The sequence below is a fragment of the Martes martes genome (assembly GCF_963455335.1).
Source record: "Martes martes genome assembly, chromosome: 7".
Lineage (NCBI taxonomy): Eukaryota > Metazoa > Chordata > Mammalia > Carnivora > Mustelidae > Martes > Martes martes.
The window spans coordinates 11,913,627-11,924,165 of NC_137894.1; the positions used below are offsets into that span (position 1 = coordinate 11,913,627).

A 10,539-nucleotide genomic window follows, 5' to 3' on the forward strand; every position below is an offset into this window, starting at 1 on the left:
GGTGATAGTCATGGCTATGTATCAAATGTTCAATTTTATTTTTAATAGGACGATAGGGATTGCATGGAAGTGACTGTGTATTGCAAATATTATACACAGACACTAGACTCAGGCTCTCTCAAAGTGTGGATTGAGATCCATCCCCTAAGATAGAATAAGAAAAGAATCACTTGAGAGTCTTACAGAAGTGCATATTTCTAGGTCTCTCCAAGAACTCCTTGACTCTAGGACCCCGCAGTTTTGCATTTTCATGGGGTTCCTATACACATTAAAGTTTAAACACCAACAATTTGATGATGCAGATTTTTTTAATGTTTTAAATCAGTTAATTAGTGCAGCATTATCTCAAATAGAATCCACTTTTGCCTGATAAAGGATGATAATGTACCTTGACACTCTACTATTACCGATATATATCATTATAATGATCTAATGATATAATACAAATGATATACCTGACATAATAAGTAACTATAATTTATTTCTGATGTAACTCATTGTAAAGGAACTCATGGAACAGAGGAGTTAAAGCCATGGTTTCTCCTTGGCAGCAAAGCCAGCTCACCAGCTGTGAGGCTTTGGGAAAGATCATTTACCTCTCATTAAATCCTAGTTGTCTTGTCTTGTCTTTTTCTTTTCTTTTTTTTCCTTTCCTTTTCTTTTCCTTTCGTGTCTTTTCTTTTCTTTATTTTTTCTTTTGGAAGAAGGAAGGAACAATTTTACTGGACATTTGCTTGCTGAAGACTTTTTAGGCCAATGGTCACAGGGGTCTTCTCTTTTCTTATTGAAGTACAATTGACATACAATATTATATTAGTTTCCAATGTACAACATAATGATTCAACATTTATATACATTATGAAATGATCACCGTGGTAAATTCTAGTTACTCTCTGTCCCCATACAAAGTTATTAAAATATCATTGACTATATTCCTTTTGTTCTACTTTCTCTGCTCATGACTGACTTACTTTTTTTTTTTTTTTTTTTTAAGATTTTATTTTATTTGACAGAGAGAGAGAGATCACAAGTAGGCAGAGAGGCAGGCAGAGAGAGAGAGGAGGAAGCAGGCTCCCCGCTGAGCGGAGAGCCCGATGCGGGGCTCGATCCCAGGACCCTGGGACCATGACCTGAGCCGAAGGCAGAGGCTTTAACCCACTGAGCCACCCAGGCGCCCCATGACTGACTTACTTTTTAACTGGAAGTTTGTGCCTCTCAATCTGCTTTGCCTATTTTGCCCATCTCCCCCCCCCCCTTCACTATGGCAACCAACAGTTTGGTGTCTGTATTTATGAATCGGTTTCTCTTTTGTTTTGTTTGCTCATTTGTTTTGTTTTTCAGATTCTACATAAAAGTGAAATCATACAATATTTGCTTTTCTCTGACTTATTTCACTGGACATAAGAACCCTCTAGGTTCATCATTTTGTTGCAAATGGCTCCGTTTCATTCATTTTTTATGGCTGAATAATAGTCCAGTATACCTACCAATGTATCTCTCTGTGTATACATTATACGTAGATACATTACATACATGTATTTATACACTATACCTTCTTCGTTCATTCATCTATCAGTGGACACCTTGGTTACTTCCATAGCTTGGCTATTGTAAATACTGTTGCAGTAAAAATAAGGGTGCAGATATCTTTTCGAATTAGTGTTTTTGTTTTCTAGTTTCTCATTACCTGATAGATCCTATCGTGTAGGATTATTGAAAGAATTGAATGAGGTACCACATCTGTAAATCATAGACGGTCAATGCTTGGGGTCATCCAAAGAAACCTTGCGAAGCTCATGTAAATCAGAAGGACGTTTTGGTGGAGATTTACTTAGCGTCTTGGAGACTCTTTTTGACTTGTGAGGGGAGGCAAATCTGGATGGTCTTCATTTCTGCCCTTTTTTGGTATCCTACAGAAAGCCAGCTCAGCAGGCCTGAGTTAGCCAAAAGAAAAAAAAAAAAAAAAGGCTGTTAGTAGCTACTGAGCCCCACATTATTTCTCCATTGTTACATAGTCACCTAGATAAATATTTCCCCCACACCTGACCCTATAAATATACAGAGCACTGAAGGGTGGGGGTGACCCTCTCTGTTAGAACACTGACCAAAATGCTATTTTATTCCAATTATGCCTCACATAAGAGTAGCTTTCTATGAAGTCAGGGGAGTTTGGAGGTTGAGTAATATGTGCTTTATTGAATCTCTGCCTCTACATTTTTCCCTGGTAAACCTTGTGTCTATATCTATATCCCATGGCACTAACAGTGTGTGTCCATGACCCCTTTCAAAACAACTTGTTTTTATTTTTGTTTTTGTTTTTATTTTGACCAAAGGAATTTTTGGTGTAATCACTGGAAATACCTTTTAAGGTGTTGCCTTTTTTACTGAATTTGAAGTCATGGTTGAAACAGAACCTTGGATAGATGCCCCTCTAGATAGACTAATTACCAAAGGAGCCCTTGCCTCCGCACAGACGCACCATATGCTAGGATCCATTTACCTCTAGATTGGGCATCTTCACTGAGGAATAAATTTCAAATCAAAGCAGTGGCCTTATTTGAAGCTAAATTCATTTCTTCAAAGCTAGATGAGGGGGCACCTGGGTGGCTCAGTGGGTTAAAGCCTCTGCCTTCGGTTCAGGTCATGATCTCGGGGTCCTGGGATGGATCCCCACATCAGGCTCTCTGCTCAGCAGGAAGCCTGCTTCCCCCTCTCTCTCTGCCTGCCTCTGCCCACTTGTGATCTTTGAATGTCAAATAAATAAATAAAATCTTAAAAAAAAAAGTTAGATGAGTAATATGGAGATCCATCAACACATCGGAGATGACAGTAAATTGAGAAGCAAATAGCCCTTCTTTTATGTATAAGGCATGGAGTGAGGTTGGGGTCTGTTCAAGGTTACTCTGTCCAGGACTGGAAAGCAAGAACTTGAACCTCAGATTCTTGGTTCTTCACCTGTGTTCCCTCTAGGACTCCATGTCATGCTGGATTTTGTTGTTTGGTTCTTGTTATAGTATCATCAGTAAAAGTATTAGGGGATCAATGTAAGTACTTGATAAGAAATGTTTGGTTATTAATAATGTGATATAATGATTAGATAACATAAATGTGAATAACACTTTGGAATACCTGTTTGTTTTAAATTCTTTATTTAAATTCAATATAGTTAACATATAGTATATTATTAGTTTCAGGGGTAGAGTTCAGTGATTCATCAGTTACGTACAACACCCAGTGCTCATTACTTCAAGTACCCCCCCTAATGTCCATCACCAGATTACCCTATCCCTCTCACCCCCCCAACCCCTCCAGCAACCAATACTGTTTGTTTCCTGGAGTTCAGTGTCTCTTACGGTTTGTCTCTCTCTCTATTTTCACCTGATTTTATTTTTCCTTCCCTTCCCCTACATTTGTCTGTTTTGTTTCTTATATTCCACATATGAGCATCCCTGTATTTTTATAAGTCTACCTGTCTCTGGCCAGGCTCCTTGGGCAGCAGAGATAGAGACAGTAGATTAATTTGTAGGAGGTATACTCAAGGACTTTACCTGGGATTACCACCCGCAGGGGGGGATGAATATCAGCAAGGTTACAGAGAGGGAGAAGTGGAGATAATCTTAATGAAGACCTCGGACCAATGGGAAATTCTAGAGATGATATGGTCCTCAGAGTGTTTCAAGCATGTTCACAGGCCTAGGCCTTTGCGCCCTTACACTCATCAGTCACTGGGTTAGAGCCCTCCTGGATAAAGGGAGTGGTCTTGATGAAGGCACTCTTTTAAGAGGCTGATGCATAAGGGCTTTCCTCTGTCACTTGGATAAATCACTCATTTACCCCAACAGGGGGATTTGACTGGGGTATGGCCAGATTCACCTTGCAATCACATCAAATCATCACGCCCTCCATGGGATAAGTACAATGAAAATAGTAACCCATTTTATAAGGAGCAAAATCCATGGATTTGCCCAAATTCTCAGAGCCTCTAGGTAGCAGAGCTGATATTAATACCTCTGTTTTTTGTGCTTTGTTTTGTTTTTTAAATTTCATGTTGCTGCTTCTAGGTCATTATTTTAAAAACTACAGAGGTTGGTAGAGGCACAGTTATGACTATGTATTTCCAAATCTAGGTATACATCAATACCTAGGATGCATTCATTTAATAAACATTTACAAAGTCCTTTCTATATAGAAAGCCGTGGGAGATGCTAAGAATATAGACGAAGGCCCAGTCCCCACTGTTCAGTAACTCCTTGACCTTCGAAGAGGGAGATAAGGTAACTACAAGTCTGGACAGAGCTGTGATGTTCTGGATAAAGAACCATCAAAGACAACAACAACTGCTCAGCCTGAGTCTGTGTAGGACGGGGCGGCACTCAACCCAGCTTGATGAATAAGTGGGGAAGGTAGAAACAGCGTGTGCAAATAATTCAAACCTGCAAATAATTCATTGCAAGGAAAGTGTATCACAGGTGTAATTAAAGTGGCAGGAGGCAAGGCTGGAGATTTGATAAGGTACTAAAGCTCCAAGAACAACATGGTTTGGACTTTACCTTGAAGGCAGCAATTGCCAGGGCGGGAATATTTACTGTTGGGGGGCGGGGGGCGGATGATATTTGAGTTTTCAAAAAACCACCGTGGGGAATGAATGTGGGTGGGTGAGGCTGAAGGTTGATAGACCAGATCAGAACAGGAAGCAATCCTCCGGGTGACCTAAATTTCCGCCCGTTAACTCACATTCACATGAAGGTCTCCTTCCCGCTAGAAAGGATTCATTTGACTTTTGAAGCCATGAAGTAGGCAAAAATCCTTACCACTGGAAAGAAGAAATGACTGTGAAAAATGTTTAGTTTCAGTAAGCTTCTGAAACCACAGTCCTAGAAGGCTGCATGGAACGTCAGATCATGGAAGTCTTGGAGGGAAAAAGAGGACAAATGTATGGTTCTACCTCTGGATGATCACACGCACATGCCATCCAGTGCCTTTCCCATACTTGCAAGGTGTGGAAATGGAACACAGGAGAGACCCATCCTCTCCCTTTCTGTGAGCCGCTCCCTCGGCCATCAGAGATGTATCCTGCTGAGGGTCCAGCTTTCTGCTGAACCGTCGTGATATGAGCATCCCTGGGACACACGACCAAAACGTGCAAGGATGCAATTCATCAAGCATATCAAGCATTCCGGTGCCAGGCAGTTGAACTCACTGTACCTCAGGGACTCTTCCCTAAAGCACACACGTCATCGGGAAAAGGCTGGGGCTCAGAGCTGGACCCATTGGCCCAAGGAAATACAGCCAGTCCATGGCAGATCTGGGGGGTCCTCTCTGAAGCTGACGTTGTCCCTGCCCCTACCTCCACACTGATGTCTCTGGGCTCCCACACGAGCTGACATGGCCGCTGGGGTTCTGTCATTCCCTGTCATGTAAACAGACCTTCCCTTCACAAAAAGAAGCTGTAAAACACCTCAAGGGGGATCAGCAAAGAGCAATTCACCTTCTTCCGAGATTAGCCTAGGGTGTTCAAGAGTTCAGGGTCCAGGGGCGCCTGGGTGGCTCAGTGGGTTAAGCCACTGCCTTCGGCTCAGGTCATAATCTCAGGGTCCTGGGACTGAGCCCTGCATCGGGCTTTCTGCTCAGCGGGGAGCCTGCTTCCCCCCACCCCACCCCGCCTGCCTCTCTGCCTACTTGTGATATCTCTCTCTGTCAAATAAATAAATAAAATCTTAAAAAAAAAAAAAAAAGTTCAGGGTCCATAGCTAGATAAGCCTGAGTTTAGATGTAAGTTTCAAGATTTGCTACCCAAGCGACTTGGGGCAAATTATTTAATCTCTCTAAGCCTCAGCTTTTCCCATATATAATAAACTAGAATGATCACAGTGACCACCTCAAAGGATTGTTTTGAGGGCTAATGAGTGATGGATTTAAAAACATCTGGGCACATGTCTGGTGTGAGGTACCTGTCCATACACATGCGCTGCTTCCCGGATGTTGTCTGTTCAATGACTTTCCATCCTGCCGATTTTACCAGAAAAGGATCGGCTGGCTCACTGGTGATGTGACTTTATGGCAAGATCTGACAGGCTTTTCCGTAGTAAGCTGAAATCTTTAAGAAAAGTCACTTGGAAGGTTCAAATTTTAGCTCCAGTTCCTCTCCTTTTCTAATGCTTCTGCTTCTATAGTGAGGAACTGTTGGGCTTTTTGCTGCTCGATTTATTTGGGCTCCATAACCTTTCTTTATTGCCTCGCTTTGCTCAATAAACCTGAGGGATTTTGTTCACATTTCCTCTACAAGGTGCGTGGTGCTGTGACAATGGAAAGTAAGAGCTGAGGCATAATGTTATTCGGGCCATAACCATGGAGACATCCTTCAATATCTCTGAGCCTCAATTTCCTCTTAGGTTAAATGAGATTGATCCTATAAATCTTACCAGGATTATGAGGACCCCGAAAAACACAGTCGTGGTAAAGTACATTATAAAGCTGAAAATTCTGTAAAATATAAGCTCTTTTCATTTTATGACTGTTATAGGATCAGAAAGTAGCCGTAAATAAAAATGATCACCACCTGTTCTGATTGCTAACTCCTACAGTACGTAATTACTGAAAGAACATGTTCAGTCTGAAAGAGACATTCCTTTAAAAAGAACAAGAGGATGGTTTATTTAAAATCTGAGTCTACATTTTGTTAAATTTTATAGGAAAGAGAAAGAAGCTGAAGGTTGGTTGTGATGGGTCCTAGGGAAATGATGAAAGACCATATACACTTGATTTGGCTAGCTTTGCCCATATTTAATTACAGAATCTAAAAAGAAGGAGGGTCAGTATTGAGGTACGGATATGTTTTATGAGACCAATATTTCCCAATAACTGTCAGGAAAAAAGTCAGGAGACTGCGTAGAAAATAAAGATGAGATCTCAAAAGAAACACATTAGTGCCAATGAGAATGAGATCCGGAGCTCCTCTAACAGGTGCTAGTCCTTACCCCACACTTTGTCCCGTAACACTGGCTCACAATGTGAGTTAGTCTCTCTGAGTTAGTCTCTCCACTGTGTGCTGGTAAATGTTGAAAAATCTATGCATGCAGAAACATGTACAAGTACACTAAAAATTTTACTGACATAAAAGATGTGTAGCATGCATTTTGTAAAAATAGTAAACATAAAATACTCCTCATTATAAATTTCCCATAGCTGATCATTTATCACAGAGCACTTTCATTGACTTCTGCCCAAGTCTTAAACCCCCAGCCAACCTATGGTTGTAATTGACTAAAGGAGCACAGCTCTAAGACGAATGTTGGTCCCTATCAAGTTTGTATTTACAAGTTAGAAACAAGGAAACTAAAACAACAAAAACATTTGCCAGAACTTCAGTGACTTTCCACTGTTGCAGAATCAGATAGTGATAGTTTTTCAAATACTGAAATCATAGTTTCTTAATTTGGATACTCTTTATAGTCTGATGGCTGTGAAAACAATATTCTTTTAAATTTGTTGGGAATCATTAATATTGTCTCCATAAATTTCTCAGTTCTGCACAAGTAACAAAACAGTAAGTTAAACAATGTTTGGAGGAGCATTTACTGATCTTTTGAAGTGCAAATATTTCCATGGTGGTCTATTTTAAGCAATGAGATACGAGATAACCCTATTGAATGTAGAAGTGGTAAGAAATGCACATTATATGCACCAATTTAAAATCTTTATAGCACACAATTACAAAAGCTATGAATAACCTGAAGAGAATAAATACTAGTGAAATGTAAGATAAAAATTTATAACTTTTGAACATTGCTTTTTATCATAATTTAATAGTAATCTTATAGTCTCTCTCTTATTTTTTTAACTTAATTTATTTTTTTAAGATTTTATTTGTTTATTTGACAAAGACAGAATACAAGCAGGCAGAACAGCAGGCAGAGGGAGAGGGAGAAGCAGGCTCCCCACTGAGCAGAGAGCCCCATACGGGGCTCTATCCCAGAACCCTGGGATCATGACATGAGCTAAAGGCAGACACTTAACCGACTGAGCCACACAGGTGCCCTTTATAGTCTGTCTTTTAAAAAATCAATCTCTGCATTTAACAACTGGCTTGCAACTTACCTGAAAATTAAAGATCATGGTATGAGCTAGAAGGAGTTGATCCCAACATGACACTGATGGTTAGTAGGAAAAAAATCTAGTGAAGAGGATGACTGGATGTTGTAGGACTTTGAGAATGCATGCAAAGTACTAGGTACACTTTATCTAGTTTTTTAAAGGCCGTTTTTTGTTTGTTTGTTTGTTTGTTTTTGTTAAATCAGGGCTGTTTACACTGCTCCATGTTACATCTTGCCTAGGAAGCATTAACAGACCCCTTGTGAATTTCTCTCTCTACAGAGTAACACCTTGTTGCCTCCAAAAGCCACATATTGAAACCTTTCCTGCTATGATAGAGTATGAATGCTCAGCCGTCACATTCCTGTTTGATGTTGATAGAAAAGGATAGCTTATTACACAATTAACAAATAAATCCACTTTTCTGGTCTCTGGAATACACACTTCTACAGCCATTAGAAGTCTCTCTCTTTACAGATCAGTCTCAAAAACATGCTTTTTATCCTAACGGTCATTACCAGCAGTTTACATATTCTTCTAGGGTGCACCTTTCCTTTGCTTTTTTTCTTTTTTTCTCTGGACTAGGTCTTTATTCTTCTTACTTTAAAACTTTAACATTTGAAATTAGTCTCATAAATTTAATAAAGGACACCCACATGGATGATTATTTTAAAACTCAACCAAATAGGTTTATTTTATTCTTTCACCCCTTTTTTTGAGGACAGTGGAGGATTAATGGATAAAAGTGGAATCAACCCACATAAAATGTGACAAGCAGATATTTTCTAAAATTGCCTTGTGGGAATCCAAAGAGCAGATGTTCTTTATCATGACAATCCAGCCCAGTACCCCGACCGAGGGAGAGGAGCTCTGTGCGTTTGAGCACCAGCTGCAGGGACATGACTCTGTCTGGCTGCCAACAGCACAACTGAAATGCAGAATATGGTCCTGAAGCGGAGACAAGGGGCTTTGTCACAAAATCTGTCACAAAGACAGATTTTAATGACAGAGGCTATTAAGGCATCTTCTGTCTGTCTCCCATATGCTTTGTTGAAGAAATGGAGAATAAGGCTGTACAAAGTTAATGTGCCAAGAGGCTAAAATCACTGGGCCACCTGTGTGCTTTGGCGGTCACTGCTCTAAGGCAATTTTTGGCCAAAAGGCCTTGGAAAAGTCAGAGTTGTTTGCTGTTTGTTCAATGGGACATTCGCCAATAGAGGTCAAAAGAAGAGGACAGAGGGAACTTTAGTTAGATTTGAGTACATTTCCAAACTGAAGCAAACAAGGTTTAGCACAGCTGAGCCCAACCTCAGGAATGAGAACTCAGTCCAGTGTCAGCCCGATACTGGTATTAACAAGTAGAGACAAGATCCTGCAGATCCGTGCAGCAAAAGGCATGAATCTGGAAGCAAGGACCTAAATCCAAAGGAAGCATGAGCAGAATCATGATGAGAGTGCCCCTTGTAACGTGGATGGCAAGAAACGAAAGCAATGAGGCAACAAAGAAGAATGGAGCCCTATGGACTTCAGTAGGGCTCATCCCACTCCAATCCGACGGGTATTTTTCAAATTTGAACATTGAAACCTAGAGCGACACTTGAGACCGTGGTTGAATGCGGCATACCAGGACATTCCCATTTCCACCTCCCAGTTACAGTTTGCAGTTCAGAATTCCCAGACTTACTTTCTGTGCCCAGCTGGCTCCTTGGATGGGATCACAGCCCTGGGAAGAGGGCGGGAGGGTGGACCCATGTCTATTTCACAGGACAGGCTCAGGGCTCCCGATGTCGTTCCTGTCCGCTGAAGTCCGTGTGGCAGAGCCTTGAGCTCTTCCAAGAGGGGCCACAGCAGCCAAAGGACGTCTGAGAAAATCTTCCGAGTCTCTGCTCTGTTTGCCAGTCAGGGTCTATTCTTCCCATTTTCCTGCTTTCTCTCATCTGGGGCTGCACCTCCTCCCAGATTTCCTACGCAGGCTTCTGTGCCGCCAAGCATTCCTGGTCCTGCGTATTGCACCTGCCCTAGGATTTGGTGAGGCACCGAAGTCCTTCATGCTCCAGTCACATTCCTCTCCAGTCCATCTTGCTTCTGTGCTAGCCCTACAGCTCGAAAGCATCCTCCTCCCTTCTACCCCAAGCCCTTGGCTGCGTGTCTTACAATAGTCATTTTCAGAGAAGGAAACTGATGCTTGGACCAGGGTTAACCAGATTGGCGGCTGGCAAGTCACACAGAAATGGGAAAAGAGCAGCCGAAGGGTCAGTTCTCAGTGAGCGAATTGTCCGATCTTATGGTATTTCAACATCCCCTCCCCAGAAGTACCAATGGTGCAATAGATTTCAATTTTTTTCTTGTGTTAGCTTTTATTTATTATATTATTATATTATTATTTTGTAATACTATATTATTATAGTATGTGTTTATTATATTATTACATATTATTTATCTTTTTTT

General features: G+C 41.0%; 1 long non-coding RNA gene across 1 annotated transcript; it reads right to left on the reverse strand.

Annotated features, from left to right (window-relative positions):
• Window positions 1-699: 699 nt before the first annotated feature.
• On the reverse strand, window positions 700-10,264 carry LOC308345925. Its single transcript, XR_013967122.1, has 3 exons — window positions 9,776-10,264; window positions 1,184-1,934; window positions 700-962 (listed from the first exon to the last, which is right to left on the reverse strand). It is a non-coding gene; the product is annotated as an uncharacterized lncRNA (long non-coding RNA).
• Between the last annotated feature and the right edge of the window lie 275 nt (window positions 10,265-10,539).